A 24,479-nucleotide genomic window follows, 5' to 3' on the forward strand; every position below is an offset into this window, starting at 1 on the left:
TTCGTTCATTTAAATTACAATATTAATATTACATTCATAATTAATTACCGTAAGTACTAGTTTAGTTCAGAATCAGTAGGCCAGTAAAACGAAAAGAAAGTACCACGATGAAAAAGATAATTCAATTCGCTTTTTAATATGGGGTTTTATTTTTAATTAATCACCGTCACTGTCAATGGTTGTAGAAGAGTTACCGGTAGTCTCGATGCCGCTCTGCCAAAGGTAAATCGTCTTTACTACCATCAAGTTCATTACATTCCGCATTTTTTACTAATTCCGTGGAAATACGTTATCCAAACACAAATCCGGTTAAAATCTGGGCTTCTGATTCCTTCTGTAGGCGTAAGAAAGAAATTTTCTTACGCTAAATCTTTTCTAAGATTTATCATGTATTTGTGAAAACGTAATATTTGTTGTTCATAAGCGTCTGGAAATCGTTGAGAAACGGTCGTCTTTCGTCTTATTGAGATATCATTTCGTGAAAAAAAAACGTGTTATCCATCCACGGCTCGCTTTAAAATCAACTTTATTAAACGATTTAGCGATTTCACGAGCATACGATCGACACAATTCTGTCGTGACAGCATAACCGCATTTCCTTTTTTCCATAAAGCCCTACAATTTTTTTCTACGTCTGTGTATTTTGGTTTTAAACCACGAAAAGCCCTTTTATTACCGGCGCCTTTCACCAGAAGTCGTTTCTTCGTACGCAAGTCTCGAATGCAGTTTTCATCTACGTCAAATTTTCTTCCTACCGCCCGATTTCCAATTTTTTCAACCTCTTCTACAACGCGCAGTTTTTCATTTACCGTAAAAGATGGTAGACGCTGTCCTTTTGTACTCATTTAAATGCCGTAATTAAAATAAATCACCGTATTAAACTTTACAACATAAACTAAACAGATAAAACGCACATAACCGTCCACATATACAAACAGTACGACTATGGCGAATAGACAAGACGACGATGGGTAACCGATACTGTAACTGTAGCGTCATTAGAACCGGATGCAGCCTATACAGAATGAATCGGTTTTATAAAAATACCGTAACTTCGTTCCTATCGATAATATGAACAGGATGTTAATAATTAAGGATGTATTCTGTATAAGCGGCATCCGGTATTGATAAACGAAAGGCTAATGTAACAATATTTATGCGATTTAATTTAGGTACTTGTAAGAAAACGTTTACTTTACATAATTATCCTGGCTATAGGCTATGTAAGCCACGCACCCTTATTTTTTCTCTCAGATTCCAAGAAAAAAAGTGCGGGGGGTACTCGAATAAATACGGTATATACTTACTAAAGAATTGTTTAAATGGACAAATTTCTTACTCGATAAAATTTAATTTACTCCATTTACAGGTTTATTTATCGCTTGTTCTTTTAATTTCATTTCTTTTATTTCTATTTTAATTTGTTTTTCTGATCATTTCTTTTTGATACCCGTTATTTTTCTGCTATATGAAAAAATATTGTTTAACTCTTTTTGACGTGAAACGTCTTTAAAATCACACCGAAACATACGGGTACCAGAACAGAAATTTGTAGCGTAACGAAAAGGACTATATCGTCCTGCCTTAGTAACTCCCTAACTATTAGTCTCAAGCGGTGTCATTTTATAACTTACACGGTCAGCTCGCCGATACAGCTTTGAGTTTGTATCACTGGCTAGCGGATTGGCGGGGAGGGAGCACAGCGCAGATCCGGTAAAACCGGCGCTTTTGCTCATTTTCATTCAGTGTAGGTCACGACTTAGACGTAATCGCGAGGTGTTTCGTGTATTTGCGTATACAATCGGTGGAGATACATCGATTTAAGTAATAATAAGTGTATTTTAAACAATATTTACGCGTAAAAAATTAAATTAAACTCTAACAAAGTATGTTCAATATGGTTCAATATGTCAGCCTCAGCCCGCGCAAAACTCAGCCGGAAATATAAATTACGCATATCGTTGGAAAAGGGGAGGTTATGGGCCACGTACAGGTACCCAGATGTTCGATCCCGAGCGAGCGAGACTGTTTCGGAAGCGTCGCAAAACTGCACGGCGCGCTCGGCGAATTACGCCGACGGCGCGAGAACCTGTACCATCGCTTATTATGCCTTATGTCTCTTATTTCTCATATCACAGACCGATGTTGAACAAAATTGACGTCGAATATTAGTCGAAATAAATATCGTGTACCATTTATTGTCTGTTTTACGTTAAAATTAAATTTAGTACGCGATCAACGTTTTGTTTTTATTTCGATCCGATACACTAAAAGTTACTTGCCGATGAACAGACCGACCAATTTATCTGTAAAGTCGGCCAAATGAAGGAACTAAAATTCTCCGTCGGAGACTTTCAGTTTTGTTAAAAAAAATATGACTGCGGCTCTCCCATTTAACTCTAGCTCGAAGGAACTTCATTCAAGGTCTATAACGTTTCACGTTAACGTTATAGACGGCTGTGCGTCCCGATACAGTCTCACACGACTTTTTATATGCCGATTTCTTTAACGGTAATTTACGTAGTCCATCTATCGTGAATCTAAAAGCCGCTAATTTATTCTCCATCGGGCGATTCGAATCGTAAGCTACGATGTTATCTGTATAAGTTTCGTTTCTATAAATTTCAAATTCTAGATTATTAATATTTGTTTTATATTTTTAGATCTTATATCGTATTATACTAGTTATAAAAACGGCTATAAATACAAATAATATACTGAAAAAGATTTTTAATAGTAACACGGAAGAAAAAGATATATATATATAACAGTAATGGTATATACATAATAAAATGCAAATGCGATGCGACATATACTGGACAAACAGGAAAAAGATTGAAATTAAGACATGACGAACACGTGAGATATTTTAAAAATCAAAAACCGATTCTAATTATACAACGCGTTTAGTAGAAAAAGGACATAGAAGAATCGATAAAACTAATTCTCAAAAGCGTTAAACCAATCGATCGTTTAAGAGAATTTAGAAATCTTTAAATTAAAAGTAACAACTAAACGAAAAGACGGATGTCCTTTTTAACAACCTTAATTTATTGAAAAGAGGAAATAGATAAATATAATTAAAACCGTTAATAACAAATAAACAAGAAGGCCAGATGACGTCAAATAAAGGGAGGGACGTTGACTATACGCTATATAACGATTAACAGAATTTTAAAACTATTAGTGCAGTAAGTTTTGATAATGAAGTTATTCCAAAACGCGTCGACATATATTAAAGAAAGGTAAACGGTACTCAAAATAGTAATATAGTGATCTTAGCGGAAAATATAGCGCTAACTTTTATCTTAATAACAACAATAAAATAATTAATTAATAAAAATGCACAATTATTACACGTCGTGACAAGCACTAATAAAAAAAATTTAGGTTTAAAAAATGCGAATTAACCGCTAAACCCGCCCGGTGGGCTGAGCAAACGTAGATTATGTTTGGCTTAAATTTAATACTTCCTCGTACGAAGTAAAGTAAGTATGGCGAAAAATGTCGGTTTTCAGATATCAACGGAAATATCCATTTTTATCATCCTTGAATCTATTTGGACTAGTTTCGGCGTGACGTCTGTACGTACGTATAACTCAAAACCGATTAACCGTAAGATATTGAAATTTTGGATTTAGGACTGTTGTAGCATCTAGTTGTGCACCTCCCCTTTTGATTTCAATCGACTGGACCAAAAGCGTCCACAAAAACCAAAATCAAAGAATTTGGATTTGGACCGCAGTAATATGTCCTCATTAAGAGATTTCAACGTTATATTATAAGCGGTACTTATTTTTATCGGTTCCGGAATTAGAGCCGAATAAAATTTTAATTAATGAAACATTTGGATCTTACAAAGGGAAGGCGCATCGGTTCGAATCCAACTTCATCACCTTTTTAACTTTTTTTTTTTTATTTAAATATATTAATTTATTAATAATTATTAATCTGATTGTAAAAACTTATTACGATAAATAATAACAATAAAAAAAATATGGGAAAAAATCAGAAGTTACTAAGGAAATAAAATTTTACGTATTAATTTAAAAATGTGTATAAGTAATTGAATAGGCGTACAAGAAAGTCATGTGTTCACTTCAGATTTTTTATGAGGGTTTCTCGTAATCTATTTATTTACCTACAGATTTTTTTTTTTTTTTAATTTTTAGTATCGTTTTGATCCCACCGGAGCTTATCTGTTTTTGTTGACGTATACCGGCTTAGGTCGAAATAAATAAATATTTCCGATTTTTCAACGATATATTGGTGTGTTGACATTTCCCGGAGAACGTCCACAATTTGCCAGATATCGGTCTTTCACGGTGACGCATACATTATATTTGCATTAACCCCAAAAATAACCTAAAGGAGACAAATCTGTAGACCTGGTCCAAATTTTAACTGAAGACTTTAGGAATGAAGATATTTAACAAAATTGTTAATTATACATAGCTCTCCACTTGTTTCTATCTCCTAGTATCCCTCGATTTAAAACATGAACCGTTTTTATACTTAATTATCATCCTTTTTTTTTTCTTTTTCCTGTTTAGCCTCCGGTAACTACCGTTTAGATAATTCTTCAGAGGATGATATGTATGAGTGTAAATGAAGTATAGTCCTTGTACATTCTCAGTTCGACCGTTCCTGAGATGTGCGGTTAATTGAAACCCGACCACCAAAGAACACCGGTATTTACGATCTAGTATTCAAATCCGTGTAAGAATAACTGGATTTACTAGGATTTGAACGCTGTAACTCTCGACTTCCAAATCAGCTGATTTAGGAAGACGCGTTAACCACTAGACCGATCCGGTGGGTTTAATTATCATCCTAAATAACGATACTATTTTTACACCAAACAATATAACTATACGGACATTTAAAAATTAAACTAGGAAATGCGAAATAATGTACCTACATTTTGAAGTAAATTATAAAGTTTCAAACTAATCTGCAAAGATATAACATTGCTATTGTAATTATGTAATGTTAATGACGTAAAATAATTAAATATAAAATGAAATCTATTGATTTTCATTACGCGTTTTCATTTGACGATGAAAAAATATAATTGACAACATTTTGTCGTCGATGTCTATCTTTTTACTAGTTGGAGGGTTTTAAATAAAATGTAAATCAATACCGGATAAAAAAAGAGAAATAAAAATGATTTGTTATTAAAATTTTAAACAATTTTTTTTTCAATAGACTTTTCTGTTCCACACCTATGTTAAAATTGTACAATTTGAACATTCCTCAAATAGCACATTTTAATAGGTTAATATTAAACCGGTGGGTAATATTTAGGAAAAAGGGTAAGTTACGTCAGACTTCAAAAAGAGTGTTGTAGTCACGATACCAAAGAAAGGAGGAGCAGATAAATGTGAAGAATACAGAACAATTAGCTTAACTAGCCGCGCATCAAAAATCTTAACTAGAATTCTGTACAGAAGAATTCAGAAGAGAATGGAAGAAGTGTTAGGAGAATACTTGGAAAATATAGTTAAAAGAAGAAATAGACTTATAGGCCACATTAAGGCTTGCTGGAATAGTCGTTTTAAAATTGGAGGGAAAGGTAGATGGGAAAAATTGTGCAGGCAGGCGACGTTTGGAATATGTAAAAGAAATTGAAACGACTGGCAATAAATAGAGAATCTTGGAGAGCTGCATCGAACCAGACTAAAGACAAAAAAAAAAGATATTAAAAGTATTAAAATCGGTTTCATATATTAAATTGAGGGATATTAGAGGGAATACAGAAGTGCGGAACTATATAAAATTTTAATTATACCACTCCTCCGGTCACATGTCGGAGTAATAGTGCGTCTCAGCCATTTATTCGGAGGTCCCGGGTTTGAATCCCGGCCAGATAGTCTACAAAATTTCCGTTTTATATTCCCACGCAGAAGTTTCTATCTTATATGGTGAATTAATCATAAAAAATCTGATGCGGACACTACATGACTTCCTTGTTCGTCTGTTAAATTACATATACACAGTTTTTTAAATGAAAAGTACGTAAAAATTTATTTCATTAATAACTTTTGAAAGGTTTTCATTTTTTTTTTTTTGTTATTACTTAATTTTTATTTATCGTAATTTTTTTTTACAATCAGATGTTAATAATTATTAACAAATCAATTTTAAAAAAATGATAAAAAAAGGAGACGAAGTCGGATTCGTACCGAATTTAATTATTTCATTAATTAAAATTTAATTTTTCTATAACTCTGGAACCGATGAAAATAAGTACCACTTATCATATATCATTGAAAAGCTATCGATGAGGGCTTTTTACTGCAGTTAAGAAAAAGTCCAAAATCCAAATTTTATTGATCTTGCGTTTTTTTGAACGCTTTTGGTCCAGTCGATTGCAATCAAAAGAGGAGGTAGACAATTAGACGTTACAACAGTCCTAAATCCAAAACTTCAACATCCTACAGCTAATCGTTTTTGAGTTATCCGAGATACAGACGTCACGCCGAAACTAGTCAAAATGAATATTTCCGTTGAAATATGAAAACCGAAATTTGTTCTGATCGTTATACTTCCTTTACTTCGTACAAGGAGTAAAAATTAAAAGGACACCTATGTGTCACGATAAAAAATGATTCTGATCTAACTACTTTAATTTTGCAACCGACAGGTCTAAAAAGGCGAATAAATAAAAAATTAAAGCTTGAATAATCTACTTCTTGACCGTATACTTCAGATTTAAAAAATCATCAAATTAAAAAAAAGATCGGTGAGAAAAAACATTTTAAAAAATTTTAAAGTATTTTTCCGTGTTTGATCGAGCCCATAGGGGAAATAAAGTTTATCAGCGACTGCAATAACCCACCGGGTTGGTCTAGCGGTGAACGCGTCTTCCCAAATCAGCTGATTTGGAAATCGAGAGTTCTAGCGTTCAAATCCCACTAAAGTATGTTGTTATTTTTACACGGATTTGGATACCGGATCGTAGATACCGGTGTTTTTTGGTGGTCGGGTTTCAATTAACACATCTCAGGAACGGTCGAACTGAGACTGTAAAAGACTACATACACTTCATGTACACACTCATACATATCATCCTCATTCATCCTCTGAAGTATTATCTGAAAGGTACGGGAGGCTAAACAGGAAAAAGAAAGAAGTGAACTGCAATAAAATCGTTTAAATCTTAAAATTTTACATTTAATTTCTTTTTTCCGATTTTGCTAAACGGAAATGTTCCATTTTAAAGGTAAAAGGCCACTTTTGTCTTTAACGCTGCATATCTCCCTATCTAAGCAACGTAGCGATAAAATAAATAAAAAAAGGGTTTTCATCTAGATGATTTAGCTTTAATGATAAATTGTGAAGTCTTTAATGTAGCGTCACAGTTTTTGGCTTTTCTTCATTTTGTGCCGAGGCATTGAAATCTATTGAAAGACTGTGACCGGACCGAGTATCACCCGCTCTCAGCTTAACCTAAGATACGCCATGTTTAAAAATAATAATTGCAATTGCCGTTTAGAAAAAAAGCATCTTAAAAACAGTAATTGTAATTATTGTTTTTAACAGATGGTAAATTTAAAAATTTTAGGAGGCTCTCTAGTAGCACGGGAACGGCCAGCAAAGCGGTTCCTGACAGTCTCGTTATATTTTTTTACGTCCGATAACACTTGCGTCATAATCTGTTAATTGTTCATCCTAGTAATATATTTATATAGCTTCGTTTCCTTCCCGTAAAGATTTTATTACAATCTATTTTTTTTTATTTTTAATAATTATTTTTTTTATACCGGATAAGAAAAATTGTTTTAGCATGTTAAAATATATGAAAACCTAACCGCGATTCGAACTAAGAATCTTCTAGATTAAAAGTAGTGTTTGTAAATTTTTTAATATTTAAAAAAATGATTAAGCATTCCATTCTCTTCTAGACATTTTTTATTCAATTTTTCCAGTTAAATATCAAAGAAACAATCAAATATCTCCATTTAAATTACAAAGTTTTCAATATAGATTTTATTTTATCCTCAGAAAAAAAATCAGGCTGAAATAATTCATAAATTATTACTCGAAAACGCAGCACTACAAGATTCATATTTATATGATTTTTTGTTATTTTAAATTTTAGAACACATTCCGTTTTTTTTTTTTTTTTTTTTTTTTTTTTTTGTAAAACTCTTTGTATATAACAAATAACCAATTTTAGTTCATTTTTACTTCCTTGTACGAAGTAAGAAATTATTGTGATCGCGAAAAATTTCGATATTCAGATTTAAACTGAAATATCCATTTTGACCATCCCTGAATCCAATTTGACTACTTTCGGCGTGACGTCTGTACGTACGTATGTACTTAAGTATTTGGCATAAGTCAAAAACTATTAGCCGTAGGACGTTAAAATTTTGTGTTTAGGACTGTTGTAACATCACGTTGTGCACCTCCCCTTTTGATTGCAATCCACTGAACCAAAAGTGTCCAAAAAAAGACCAAAATCTTGTTTCTAACTGCAGTAATAAGCCCACATTGAAAGGATTTCAACGATATATCGTAAATGGTATTTTTTTTCATTTGTTCCAGTTATAGCAAAATAAAATTTTAATTAATGAAATATTTGAAAGGGGAAAGCATATCCGTTCAAATCCCCTTTTTCATCTACTTTTTTTTAACTATTTTTTAATTTAAATATATTGATTTATTAATAATTATTAACCTTTCATTAACCATTATTAACCATTATAAAAAACTATTATAACCTATAAAAACTAATTATTAACCATTATGGTTTTTTATTAACCATTATAAAAAAAATACGATGAATAATAATTCAATAACAAACAAAAAAAAAGAAAAAATATCTACAATTATTAATGAGATAAAATTTTACGTATTTACATTTAAAAAAAGTGTAAGTGTAATTTAATAGGCGTACAAAAAATCATGTGTTGTCAACATCAGATTCTATGTAGTTAAAAATTAATAATATTTTTACATTAATCATAAATTAATTTTTTTTTTTTTTAATCATTTAATGGTATTAATTTGTAAATTTATTACAATTTTTATACTCATTCATTAAAACAAGATTAATTTTATCTTGTGGTTTATGTTCAGCCCAAATAAAAAAATTGGTTATTTAATGTTTAAAGAGCATTATTGTTTAAAATTTCCTTTTAATTTCATGGAACAAGGATTATTTATTTGCACTGTGAGTATGAGTGTGTGTTTGTGTGTATGTAATATATATATATATATATATATATATATATATGAAATAAGAGAAATACATTTATCTGACAAATATTCGCTACAGTGAATTTTATACGTGTTGTTTATTCTCTCAAAGAATCGGACTTATAAAACATATAACAGTGTCAACGCATCAGGAACAAATTGTAACATAACACACGCACACAGAAAAACACACACACACATATATATATATATATAAAACATCCCAATCGCATCTTCGTTCGCGTTGTTTGGTTTACTTGTGTTACCCGTCACGATCTTCAGTAGTTTTAGTACATAAATATGTACTAAAACTACTGAATTTATATTTATATATATGTTTATATATATATATATATATACATATACATAACAAGTATTATTGAAATCTGAAACCGACTGACTGAAATGTGCTGGGGCTCCATCGTGGTGAAACCACATATTTCCTCTTAATTGGAGTTTCCAAAAAAATATGATAATTTTCTCCATTTAAACGATTTGGTAGAATGAAAGAAAGTTAGATCCAAAGTACATGCACATTAGAATATTTTACAGATGATTAAAAATCTGTTATGAGAATTTGTAAACAAATTATTTTGAATACTGTGTACTTACAAGTATATAATTTGTGTAAACTTCTTTTTTAAATTACCGTATAAAAACTCATATTGGATAGCCCACAGAGCTGATTAACTCACCACAAATCAGTTGTTTACTAGCTGATTCTCAAAGTCAAAGGTTATGAGATTCAAAGCCTAGTAAAAGTTAGCTACTTTTATATGAAATTGAGTACTAGACAGTAAATGCCAGAATACTTGACGGTTGAAATTCAATTAACCACAGGTCTCCGGAATTGTCAGCCTAAGTCACCTCATTTACATGTCATACGTATCATTGGGTCATGGAGGGTTGCTTATTATTTACTCGTTGAACATATTGTAATGTACACTTTAGGAGAAAAGAGCAAATTATACATTAGAATATATTTAAGAATTACATTATAATAGGAAATGTACGTTACATAGACTATATTTATACTTAAGGTGTAAGTTAAGAAAATATTAAAAGCTTAGTACAAGATTTTTTTTAAAATGAGCAGTTACACTAAAATATTTTACAAATATAACTAAGATAAAATGTGGATGATAGTATAGAAAAAGTTATTTTATGTACTAATATTTAGTTGTAAGAAACATTTCATCTAGTATTACTAATTGTAATCAACATGTGGATAAATAAAGGTTATTTATATATAAAAAACACAGACAGACACACAAATATATAAACTAGGTAATTTGCTGCATTGAACTTTTATCAAAACCCGATTAATTTTGTACTTACCTTACATACAAGTTTAGTTTTAATTACAAATTAATAGTAACACCACTGTTAAACATATTCCTGAATAATATTTCACATTATAATAAATATAATAAAACCAATTTATGATGTTTCAAACGAACGCAAGATTTAATAAAAATGTACATGTTTTAACGCACCAACAAGCGTCTAGAAAGGTTGTCCTTCAATCTGACGTTCGTTAATTGCCGCGTACATTCGTTCAAGCCCGTAGCTGTCTACATACATCTGTTTTTACATCATATGTTTAACTCTGGGTCGGTTACTCCAGATATATTTACCGACTGACTACCTTTTTATAAAATAACATTATAAAACGGATTTTTTTAAGATTTATGCATTACTATTACAGATCAAATTTCTTTCTTTTTTTATTTTTATTTATTTAAATTACTTATTTTTTTATTTCATGAATTAATTTACTACGACGTTTTATAGAGAAGCTTATGTATGGGTATATGGAAATGGAATTTAGTAGCGTATAAAAAATGCCATGCCTGACGGGATTTCGAACTCGGGACCTCCGGATAAAAAACCGAGACGCTACCACTCCACCACGGAAATCGACGGGTAAATATATATATTTTTAAATTATATAAATAATTAAAATATTATTATTATTATAAGTATTATTATTACTTCGTTTAATTTTATGTATTTGTTTGAAACATTATGACGCGTAAATTTTATTTACTTTTTTAGGGTTACTATTAGATAACATAGAACCCCATTATTTGAGTAATTTCATCTGTGTCTGGGGTAATGTTTATAAAAAATAATTAAAGCCTCGAGCCAATAGTTTAACCTAACCTAATTCACTTGTAACGCATCCAATGTAAATCTTTTTATTACTTATTACTGATTAAATAATTAGTTTTATTTACTTTTTTAATATTAATACAATTTTTGAAACGATAATTTGCAGTGGTTTTATTCTTTGTTTGTATTATTCAAATAAAATAAGAGTAAATTAAACAATCTTTTTAACTAAAAATCCTTTCGTGTAAAGATTAAACTTACTTAAACTAACTTAAAGAGGAACGTACTTCAGTATGATTTAAATGCACTTCAAGCTACCTTAAATAAAATTTCACGTAAACCCACATAATACATACACACAAAAGATTTTATTAACCCTCCCCTTTGAGATTAATGAGTGCGATGTAACACTCGAAAACCGTCTTTATTCCGTTGGTTCACAAACGATAACTTAACTACCTATCATTGTATTAACTAAATTAGTGTCTACTCAAATATTCCTTATTTACAGATATTTGTTACGTAAGTAAACTAGAAAATCCAAAAATAATACGATTTTAAATTATAATTTTCAATTAATATTAAATAATCAGATGTTTCACGAACATCTATTACATATACACGTATGTAATACCTATTAAATTAAATTTATACATTTTAAAAAGTATGTAGAATTTTATTTCGCTAATAATTTTTTCATTTTTTTTTATTATCATTGAATTATTATGTATTGTAATTTTTTTTAGAATCACTGGTTAATAATGATTAAATCAGTATATTTAAATTTTAAAAAAATAGTTGAAAAAAATAATAAAAGGAGATGAAGTCCGATTCAAACCGAGGTGTCTTCCCTTTAAAGATCAAAATATTTTATATTTTTACGTCACGCCGAAACTAGTCAAAATGGATTCAGGGATGGTCAAAATGTATATTTTCATTTAAATCTGGAAACCGAAACGTATCGCAATCACAATTAAAATAAGAAAAAATAATTTAATATTAGACAACGTATCATGTAAAAAAAGAAATGATGGTGAATGAAACAGTCTGTGAACTAAATTTTATACTGAATAATTTTTCATTAAATTGAAAAATGAAATCCGGCAACATTGTACTTGTCGGGAAGTCATGGTATATTACGCAATACAATTAGCCTAACCTAATCAACACGTAACACGTCATCCGATTTACATATTTTTATCGACATGTCATTGTATTTACTAAATTAGTGTCTACTCAAATATTCTATTTTTTAAATATTTATTAGATTAAAGGAGATTAATTATTATTTTTATAAAATGTACTCGATATAAAATAATCAACTAATCTTAAATCAATTTAATTATACCGAATGTGTATATAAGAAATAGGATTACTAACATTGTCTTGTATAGCAATATTGACCGTTACGGTTGTATTTGAATAGAACCATCACGTGATATAGTACTGCCCTACGGTAGCCAATCAGAGCAAAGGAAGCCACCTGGGTTTTTCCTTCCCTTCACATCTCACACAATCACCGAATTAGTCACCGATTGAGAAATCTTTTACTTGATGCGTACAGACACTAAAAAAAAAATTAAACGAAAAAATAATTATTTCTAAAATTACTCTTTGCAAAGTAGTCCTATATCAGCGTTTGACCGATACATTATTATTATTTATCATATTTATAATTGTCTATTGAACAATTTTTTTATTTATTAAAACATTTCTTACTATAAAAAAATATTTTATTACGTTTATCCATCATTAAACATATCGTTTTAAACGTAATTCTAAATGGAGTGCATTTATACACATTATTTCTTTTAAATTACTTTTTTCTTATGATAATTAAAAATCATACAATGGCTGTCATCGATACCGCCTCTAGAATAAAACCTCTCAACAAGACGAAAATTTTCTCGAATTTTTAAGTCGTAAAAACTCATCAAGACCATATTTATCAAAGATTTTGTCGTGTAATATGAGATGTAAAATTTTGCAATTATCATATCATAATCGTTTGCCGACCTACATTTAAAATTGTTCAATATTTAAGCGTTTTGACCGTCCATGTCTCTGTGACATAACAGCACTGAAAACCAAGAAGACGAACCGTTCGCATTCGACGGTAACGGTTTGAGATAATGACCGCATAAGTGTTTTCATCCTTAGGAAAATCGCTCGAGATTGTTCGGTTCAAATTTTAATTTCTGCCAAAGATTCCCGGTTTATTAACACATATGTTGTTGCAGTTAAGATATACAAATTTAGCAAATTTTTCCACGAGTATACATCTTTATCATTCTATCGCCCCGAATATCACTTCGCTTACTGACCGTTTAATTAAGTTTGAATAAAAGTTTTCTTTTTCCTGTTTAGCCTCCGGTAACTATCGCTTAGATAATTCTTCAGAGGATGATATGTATGACGAGTGTAAATGAAGTGTGTGTATTGTACAGTCTCAGTTCGACCACTCTGAGATGTGTGTTTAATTGAAAATCCAACCGCCAAAGAACACCGGTATCCACGATCTAGTATTCAAATCCGTGTAAAAATAGCTGGCTTTACTAGGACTTGAACGCTGGAACTCTGGACTTCCAAATCAGCTGATTTGGGAAGACGCGTTCACCACTAGACCAACCCGGTGGGTCAATTAAGTTTGAAATTTGTTACACGTAACGATATTATAATTAGTACCAAGGAATCTTTACCGGAGTTACCGTTAATTATATCATCAGCAAAGTTTATAAAAGATTGTAAAGAAGAAAAAGAAAAGATTATATTATACGTAGTCGATTATAATCGTTAAATATTTTTCCTTCAGCGACCTCAATCAGCCCCTTAATAAATATCTCATTAGAATAGTCTTAATGTTAACTTCATTCTATTCGACAGATTTTTCGTTTGCTGCTACTTTACGTCGTATCAATTAAATAACAACCCTTGTAAAAATGAAAACGAGCTTGCTATTTATTCGATTTAAAAAGGCTATAAGTTAAATAAATAAATGATAACGGTTAAAAGAGATATTTAAACTGAATTTTTGGATTGTTCTACGTACAGCTATGGAAAATAAAAATTATTAGTTTCGATTTACATTACAATATATTTAGTAAAAGATTAAGATTTTTTTTTTTGTTTGTGTATTAAAAAGCTTTCATCCTGAGAGAAAAAATTTCAACAAATTTATTTTTCTTATTTAAGGACAGATGGAAATACGTTTAATATTACAACTTGTTTTTATGTGTTTATGTATCTATTTATCGGATATATTCTCGTAACTTGATCCGAAAAATGAAGTATTATTTTTAATGAAATACTAATATTAAGAAAAAAAGGCTTTGTAGTTTAACATGGAAACAAAAGTTAGTTTAAACGGTTTTGTCATCTACGTACTGAAACTAAACTATTCTTTTTTTTTTCAGTTTATATATTCAGAAGCCGATTTTTTCTAAATGATTTATCGGTATTCTATTTTTTAAATCGTACATAAGTAGATATAATATAAGTATTTTTATAAAAGAATAATTTGTTTTTAAAGGTATAAACGTTATAGCTGCAGAAAAAGAAGTCGCATCTGGACTTGAATTTCGGAAGCAAGCCCTGGAAAAGCTTTGTGTAATCTTTGCCGTATATCAATACCTTATGTCGGTGCGACGACTAGTAATCTATCTCGTCATATTAAAGTTAAACGCCCGGGGATTGATATTTCAAGATAAAAAAATCCTTGTCCTGATTATCGTATTTCAGAAACGCATTACGATTTAAATCTTACGTCTATTGCGATTTATTTTTTAAGAAAATATTCATAAATAATGAATATAATTTCCTTATGGCTTTTTTTTTTAAATATAAAAACTTAATAATAATACGGCTCAAATTTTGCGTGTCTGGATTTTTGAAAATCTTTGTGTTTTATGACCAGCGGCGGCTCGTGTACAGGCACTGTGGACTCCAGCACCACCTGTTTTCGCTTAATATTATCGATAGAATTTAATATAACGAGTCCTTTTTTTCTTAAATTCTTTCTTTATACTTGTACAATATATAATAATCCTTAAGCTTAATGTCAGTAGCCATCCCCCAGTTTATGAAAAAGATACGAAAATCTTTGTACGGAATTGTGCGCTTCACAGTTCCAGCGGCGTGGTGTTTAGCTGTTGTGCGCATGCGCACATAGGAAACTGCCAGGAAGAGAAAGCACTGTCGCTCCCCCAGAGCCCACCCTGGCGTGCCGGCGGAAGATAGTTTTTTTTACGCCACGTGTTTACGGAAACTTCCTTTTTCGTTCGCTTCTCTAATTCGATCATCTGCAAAAGGAATGCGAAAGTGTTTATTTGTCTTTTCAGTAGCGATCAGAAGACTGCGGAAAGCAAGGGCTCTTTGATCGCCAAATCAGAAGGGCTAAAGAGAAGGTAATTAGTAAAAACTAATAACGTATTTGTTTCTGCGTACATAGAAATTGAAATTAACCGCCGTTGGAGTATAGTGTTTTTAAGCGGAGATTTTATCGCCTAATATTACTAAAAAAATATTATCTGTTGACATTTTATTATTTATTCGATTAAACCGAATAGGCCTTTTTAGCGTAATATGCTTAGAAACGGTGGGCCGTATTCTTGAATCTAATAAAGTGTAGAATTAGATTATTATCCTGCTTTCTGCTATCGATTCATTCTTGTTTTCGGTTCTTTTATTTTACAGAAAACTTTAACCGCGGCCTTGAAAAGGCTAAGAAAATCAACCTCGTTAAATTTAGCTACGAACCGCTACCGTTCATGTCTGTTTCTAACCAAACGACACGATTTCAGCGATGAAGAATTCCAGAAACCGAGTATCTCTCGATCGGATGGACCGATTTGGATGAAATCGGCACGATGATTTTTTGTACGTGACGGCGATTAATTTGTCACGATAGGTGTAGCAGGCAAGGAGATATGGACCTTAAGGGTCCTGTATCTCAAAATTTTATTCAAAGGGCAGAAATGTTTCCCAGCGAACATATTTTCCGGTATTATTCAATCCCCTATAAAGGGATAAAAATATCCTTTTTTCGGTTTCTCGCGCGGTTGGCGAATGGACCTGTTGGTCTGCCTAAATTATGTTTGAACTTTATTTCGACGAAATAGACTTTTCCGTTATCGGTCTAGAAATGTTAATCGCTGAAATTACTTAATTTTTCATATTTACTTATAATTCTAACGTAACATATTTGTTAAACTGTTTACGCCGTATCAAAACAGTACATACTGAGAATATTATTAAGCGACGTCAGGAACTGGGTGGAGCGAAAGCACGGGAACACAGGCTACGAATTTACCCGGCTCCTGTCTGGACATAGATGTTTTCGGGAGTCGTCGCTCCTCGATCACCTCCTGGGGACGCCTTCCGGTCATACGGATTCGGATAGTAGAGTGCCTGTGTGATCATGCAGGGACTGTACATATCATATGGCTTAGATCCGGGCCCTGCAGGATAGGGGGGCAGGTTTTTTTAGCGGGGGAGAACCCCGCACTGCCGTCAGTGCTGGGCTGACGGCGGCTGGCAGAGCTTTTTCCTCCCCCTACGGAAAGAGAAAAAAAATGAATATTATTAAAAATATTGGTATCAACATTTTATTTTTATTAAATTTCAACTCTACCCGTATTCTATTTTCCCATTTTTGACAGCTGTTTTTAAACGCTGTACAGAGAAGTGAATACAGTATAAAAAATTAATGAAACTTATAGTAAAATCCAATATAAGTTACGTAAATTAGCGAGCGATTTAATAAATAAACCTTGAAAATGAGAAAACTATTTCACAAGAACAAAATATTTTTTTTACATTTGATAAATATAAAAAGCATACAAATGCTGCATAATGAATATGTACAACTTTATCCCGGTTTCAAAATCGCCACAGTAAACACTTAAATTACTTATATACGCTATTACTATCTCGTATCAGACATATATATATAGGTTATCCACGTTAAAAATGTACATTTATTTCTACTGTGGAATTTTTAAGCCCCATAATAATACTAGAAAGGCAACGACATTTTTAAGAAATTATACGCATAATAACTTTTAAGATACGAGTAATACATAATTTCTTATTTTTTACCTATTTTACGATAATATATTCGGTTAACGTAGTTTCTCAAAATTTTTGGAACTCTGCTTCAGATCGTGCTTAAAACACAATTAACGTTTCGTTAATTATTCCGTTATATTTAATAAACGGATGTAGAAAGTTTAAACATTTTAAAAGATTTATTACGTTTTTTAACGGGATTTAAAAAACATTTGGTAGAATAAATCCAAAATACATCCGTAGATCGATTAACTCATTCCAATCAGGAAAAGGAAAGGTGGATATCGTTTTGATAATAACCGTAAATTAAAAGAAGATTTCCATCTTTGAGTTAGTGGAGTTTTTATTTCTGTAAACTACAGGTACGTAAAACTGATAGGCGACGGTCCTAAACGTATCAAACAAATATCACACCTTTATAAAACAATGCAAGCAAAACCGACATCAAAATCCGTACAGCACGCAACACCCGGTCGGTTTACCGAAAACGATTTGGATGGATTTCAATTAAACAACAGATTTTTCTTTGAAATTACAAACGGTAACGTATTCCTTATAAAATTATGATCATTTCCGTCTTCATTTTCTCAATTTATCCACCATCGTGTCATATTAGTAACGTTTTCATCGGTTTATTATCGTCTGCGAGTAAAGAGTAATTTTATTTACAATTATTTCTAAATTCGGAAAAAAAAAAATTTTTTTTGTCCGTTTGAATTACGGACAAACTTAATAGGATAGCTGCCGTAATTACAATGAAGTTAAAGTTAAAATAGAAAGTAATTGTAATGTTTACAAGCCGTAATTTTAACGATAAATATTGTTCGAGCTGGTTGTAAGTAATAGTTTAGATGAAAAATTAGATATTATTTGTAAATTACCCGTCAAGATTGCGATTATTATTTTAAGATAGGTAAATCGGATTCATATTTTAAGTTTTTTTGTTATTTTTGCTTAATAAAATAAATTTTATATCCACTGAAATGTTATTTTTTGAAAAATGCTTAGTAAATTTTTGGAAGGCGTAATTGTTTTTATCTATTTCAAGAAAAATTGCCCGTAATAACGAATAAATTTGAGCGGTGCAAAAAAGTAGATTTCTTTGCTTGCGAATTCCGAGTTTTTATAAAATGTTTATAGCGCCTTAGAAATTAAAGAAATCTGCATATCAAACGGAAATATTTATAAAACAATCGAACTTTATGTTTCAACCTGGCTCGGTTCTTTTAATCTTGGAGGTGGCAGTACATCGTATCTCGTTAAATTTATTATTTTTATTTATGTTTTTTTAGTAAATTAACCGGAGGCAGGGGCAATTTTTTTTTTTTACCTTCCTTCACCCCTTTTGAAAAATCGAAGTCTGTTGTTATTTATTCGCGTGAAAATTACACACATCAGAGAACCAATAGATTTACCGCTGAAAGAAAAATCGGAAAAATTATAAATACGGATTCTATTATTTATTATAAAAAAATGTTACGCGCTTTTTAAGTGTGTTAACATTTTCCGTTGAAAATACATTTTTTTTTTTTAATAATAATAAACGTTCTTCTGGTAGCGAGTGATCTTTATTTAAATATTCTACATTACATTACACAATTAACGATTACTAAAATTACAAGCGATAACAAAATTCTAATAGATATTTCACTAGTAATAATTTTTTTTTTTCTTTTTAACAGGTGACAGATTAATTTTATCTAAATCTAATGTTTTTAAACTTATATAAAATTCTGTGCGTCGAGACTAATCAAAACTTAGTTCATTATATAATTTTGGATGCCCGCGATTTTTATCGCATACTGTGGGTTATTTATTTATATAATTTTACCGTTATTAGGATCGATAAGATATATTCCTTTAAGTGTTTTAGTTATTTTTTACTTATAATTTACAACTTTTATTTTTACGTAAAAGGAAGTATTGTAATCGCGAATAATTTCGGTTTTCAGATTTCAACGGAAATATTCATTTTCACTTGTATTTACGTGACGTCTGTACATATGTATGTGCGTACGTAATTACCTCGCGTAGCTCAAAAACGATTAGCCGTAGAATGTTGGAATTTTGGATTTAAAACTGTTGTAAAACATCTAGTTGTGCACCTCCCCTTTTGATTACAATCGGATGAACCAAAAGCGTCCAAAAAAAAGCGAATATTTAAAAAAATTGGATTTTGGACTTTTTCTTAACTGCAGTAACAAGCTCTGATCGAGAGGTTTTCTACGATATATCGTAAGCGGTGCTTGTTTTCATCGGTTCCAGAGTTATAGCCCCCAATAAAATTTTAATTAATGAAAGAAAGCGACCCCACGCACTCGTGGGTAAGATTACCCTTTGCGGGCCCAGTTAAGGGTTAAATTAAAAAGTTGATTATATATTTAATAATGTGTACATCACGCGAATTTATTTTATTTGTTTTTCCGATTTACATTTAAATTACGGGTTCGTTTATTAACTTCATGTAGTTTTTAACTCTTAAGTAATTAACCGTTTAAAACAATATCTTTTTCACGTGTAAAGAAGGATATATTTTAGGTAAGAGGGCCGTATTAAAACCACGTGTTTTCGCGTCCCTCAGTTTTCTGTTTTTATTAAATATTTATTAATTAAATATTTACTCGATTAGTATTAGGACATAGAGTATATTTCTGTGAACATTTTCAAGTGATTTGATCAATTTTAGGACGATTCTGTGATTTATTGTAGAATTTTACGGTTTTTAATTTTAATATTAATTTTTAATAGCCATTAAAATGTTTATAATAAATGACGTATAGCTACTTCGATGACGCCATCTTTCTCGTTAAGTGTGTGTGTGTGTGCTGCCAGGCCAGCTGCGCTTCCCTACTCTGTTGCTATTGGTGCAGAGGGGACACGTGATGCGCCATGCTGCTCTGCGCATCTCAGTCACTGCTATGTAGTTAGTGCAAGAATTATATAAAAATAAAAAACCTAGACTTTAACGTAATATCTGTTAGAATTACTACTATTCCAGGAATACGCTTGCATGCTAAATACTAACTCCTCCTTCACCCAAAAATACCCGGGAGCTGCTGATTACAATACAATACATAAATACGAGCCTTATAAAAATTTAATTCGCTAACGTCTAAAAATCTGGATTCCTGCAACTCTTTCTTGCGTAAAGTAGTGGGTTATTTCTATATAAAATTTTACTATTATTGGGGTCGATGAGATACGTTCCTATTCCTTAAAGTCTTTTCGTTATCGTTTCCTGATGGTCTAATCGGGTAGCGGTTACGTAAGATAAAAGAAAAACATAATAAATCGCATAAACGCTATTTAAAGTTTGTTAAATTTATAATTATATACCAGAATCGCAAGAAGAGTTTACGCGTCAACTATAATAAAGGAAAACAATACGGTAAATAACATTTACGCTACAAGAACAGAAGACTAAACAGAAAATATTACACTCTGCATCGAATACACATTACATTCGCAAATACAAAAATAATAAAATCTAATTTGACCTTTTTTTATTATATTCCGGCAATCCAGAAACAGCCGCGAACCGTAAGTAAGAATTAAATAAAATATTTATATAACGTAAATCTTGTAAAGAGCTTAGCGCAATGATTTATCGATAACAAAACATTTACACTGCACAACCGACGTTTACGTACTCGCCTCACGAACACAAATGCTCGATAGATTGGTAACATCGTCTTCCCCACCCATTATTATTATTAACAATAATCTTGCGTGTGTAATTCGTTGGTAAGTTCACATTTGTTGACAAATTCTAGCCGGTATTGCGAAATCGACAAAACTGCTGTCTGCGACGTGTGTCCTTGACCACAAAATCTAATAATTTTTATTTTTTCCTTTTGCGGCACACTTGACAAAAAATACTGCATCTCTGTTATATCCGTTTAATTAAATTTTCATTAACATCTAAAGAAACATATTTACAGTTCTTATTTGTATCGCTAGATTAAATAATAAAATCTTCACAATTTATTTCTCGATCGATATTATTTCAAATATTTCCATTACTTTTTGTTAGCACTAGACTAGATAGGGAATCTTGGAGAGCTGCATCAAACCAGTCAAATGACTGAAGACAAAAAAAACTTGTTTTTCCTTATTCTAATTTTTGTTGATACTATTCCAGTCGAATAAAATATCAGTTACATATTATTCATACAGTCGATTATTCTACTCTCTTTTTCTAAATAAGATACATCCCATATATCGTTAATTTTTTGAATTTTTAGAACTCAAAATCGTATTTTGAAATTTTAAAAATTAACTGAGATTACTAATTTTCCCTACTCCATACCCTGATGTTAGAATATTCCTGATCTGTGCTTTTCCCCTTATCGACCTAGTATCTATTAACTCTCTCTCCTGATCGAGCGATTTTTCATCCGCGTGTTTGTTACCGATGTACTGAAGCTTCATTTCTTCAAAATTTTCTGTTAGTTTTCGTTGCAGTACATCATTATGGCCGACAATTATATTTTTCTGTCGATTATCGTTTCACCTTGGACGATCTTAACTTTGCCGTTCTTCATTTTTCTATTAATTTTATTTCAAAATATCTATATATAGTACATCGCCCGTAAATTTTTAAGTAAAATATAACGAATTATATGAAATCAAAGAGCGATTAAACGATCGCCAACAAAAAACAAATAAACGAAATGACGATCAGCTCCGACTTGGCAAGAATATTGTGCGACAATATAAGAAGAGTAATGAACTAAGATACAAATTTTTTGCACCTTATTAAAGATCGGGCATGCATGTCTCAGTGTATATGTTGTTGTTCTTATGAGGGTCTATTTTTCAGTCAGTCTGTAATTAACTTTAATGTAGATAAAATTAAACAGAAATTAAAGTAGAAAATCCAAAAATAATACGATTATAAATTATAATTTTCAATTAATATTAAATAATCAGACACTTCACCAAATCTATTAGATATACACGTTTTTAAAATTCCATAAAATTTTATTTCACTAATAACTTCTGATTTTTTTTCGTATATATATATATATTATTGAATTGTAATTTATTGTATTTATTATTGTAATTTTTTTTTTTTTAAATAATGGGTTAATATATTAAAGCAATATATTTAAACTAAAAAAAATGAAAGTTAAAAAAATAAATAAAAAATTAAAATAAAAAAACGTTATGAAGTGTGATTGGAATCGATGAGCCTTCCCTTTAAGATCCAAACATTTCATAAATTAAAATATTATTTTAATTTCGATCGCAATCGAAAAGTGTGTCCACAATTAATGTTACAACAGCCTTAATCTAAAATTTCAACATCCTACGGCTAATCGTAGGATTCGTTATAAATACCGAACATTTTCGGGTAACCCATCTTTTTCTTTCTTTTTCCTGTTTAGCCTCCGGGAATTACCGTCCAGGTATTACTTCAGAGAGATATGTATCTGTAAATGAGGTATTTGTACAGTCTCAATTCGACCGTTCCTGAGATGCGTGGTTAATTGAAATTCAACCGCCAAAGAACACCGGTATCCACGATCTAGTATTCAAATCCGTATAAAAGTAACTGATTTTACTAGGACTTGAACGCTGGAACTCTCGACTTCCAAATCGGCTGATTTAGGAAGACGCGTTCACCACTAGACCGATTCGGTGGGTTAGTAAACATCACTGCGTTGTGATGTTAGTGTCCATGTCTGGTTCTTCGAACGTAAAAATTATAATTAATCTTAACGTCAAGCCTATCTAGGAAATATATTTAATGTAAATATAGTGTTATGAAAGCAAACAATACGAGGTGTATTTTCTCCTCCTTTTAGGTAATTAGTTATAAAGGAGGTAAACTCCTAACTCAAAATTTGTGTTAAGATTAACCTTCTCAGCCGTCCCTCTACCGAAGATTTATGACTTATTGTTAAGTCGTCATAGCTATTACGATAATAAAGGAATTACTTAAAACCGATTACGGTCACACATTACTGACATCAGATATTCTTTATTTCTCTGTTATAACATCCATAGAAATGTAGTCCCTACTCCAAATTATAGAACGTAGGAAACCCCCTTAGTTCTTTTGCTTTTCTTAACCGCCTATTAATAATCTGCCTCAAAATGTTATCGTTAATTTTAACCCTCTTCGCAGAATTTTCTATAAAAAAAATAATCTGACGAGTAAGATAAATCACCTAAATGTATCGATTAAAATTTATTTCATTCCTTTTTCATCAAAATGAAAGGCTTTCAAGAAACAAATGTATCCCGTGTGCTCTTTCTTTTGCGCTCGTAAGTAACAAACATCTTTACCGTTGTACGATCAATTCTAATTTATCCTTGTATTTTTATTTAACATTACACTATTCGGTAGTCACTTATTCTAAAGAAAAAAAAAAACAAAATTACCTGTATTTTATCGAATCGGGCTATAGAACTGTTTACTTGTTCTTTGGAGTACAAGAAAGGAGTTAATTATTTTTCTGCTGTTGTTCTTAATAAGATCTAGTTAAATCTTTTTCCCCGTTAATTTAATTAAAATATTCTCTTTTACAGAAAAAAATAATATTCCGTTTTCAATGATTTTTTAATTCGTTTTTTTCATCGCTGTGTAATATGCGCTCAATGCCTTTTAGCTGTCTATTTTTTTGAATTTTATTTAATCTACCGATCATCGATGCAGTTTTTTTTTTTTTTTTTTGTCTTCAGTCATTTGACTGGTTTGATGCAGCTCTCCAAGATTCCCTATCTAGTGCTAGTCGTTTCATTTCAGTATACCCTCTACATCCTACATCACTAACAATTTGTTTTACATATTCCAAACGTGGCCTGCCTACACAATTTTTCCCTTCTACCTGTCCTTCCAAAATTAAAGCGACTATTCCAGGATGCCTTAGTATGTGGCCTATAGGTCTGTCTCTTCTTTTAACTATATTTTTTCCAAATGCTTCTTTCTTCATCTATTTGCCGCAATACCTCCTCATTTGTCACTTTATCCACCCATCTGATTTTTAACATTCTCCTATAGCACCACATTTCAAAAGCTTCTAACCTTTTCTTCTCAGATACTCCGATTGTCCAAGTTTCACTTCCATATAAAGCGACAC

The 24,479-nt window shown here is 31.1% G+C and overlaps 1 protein-coding gene across 9 annotated transcripts in view; it reads right to left on the reverse strand.

Moving 5' to 3' along the window:
• LOC142331049 (uncharacterized) overlaps nucleotides 1-21,071 on the reverse strand; it is a 52,344-nt gene extending 31,273 nt beyond the window's left edge. For 2 of the 9 annotated variants that reach the window (XR_012757878.1, XM_075376683.1), the window contains exon 1: nucleotides 20,889-21,067. The gene's annotated coding sequence lies outside the window, so the exon portion shown is untranslated. Of the gene's footprint in view, nucleotides 1-20,888 lie in introns of all 9 variants that reach the window. The other 7 variants (XR_012757880.1, XR_012757879.1, XR_012757877.1 and 4 more) reach the window with 6 other exon arrangements.
• Between the last annotated feature and the right edge of the window lie 3,408 nt (nucleotides 21,072-24,479).

This window comes from Lycorma delicatula, chromosome 10 (genome assembly GCF_047948215.1).
Source record: "Lycorma delicatula isolate Av1 chromosome 10, ASM4794821v1, whole genome shotgun sequence".
NCBI lineage: Eukaryota > Metazoa > Arthropoda > Insecta > Hemiptera > Fulgoridae > Lycorma > Lycorma delicatula.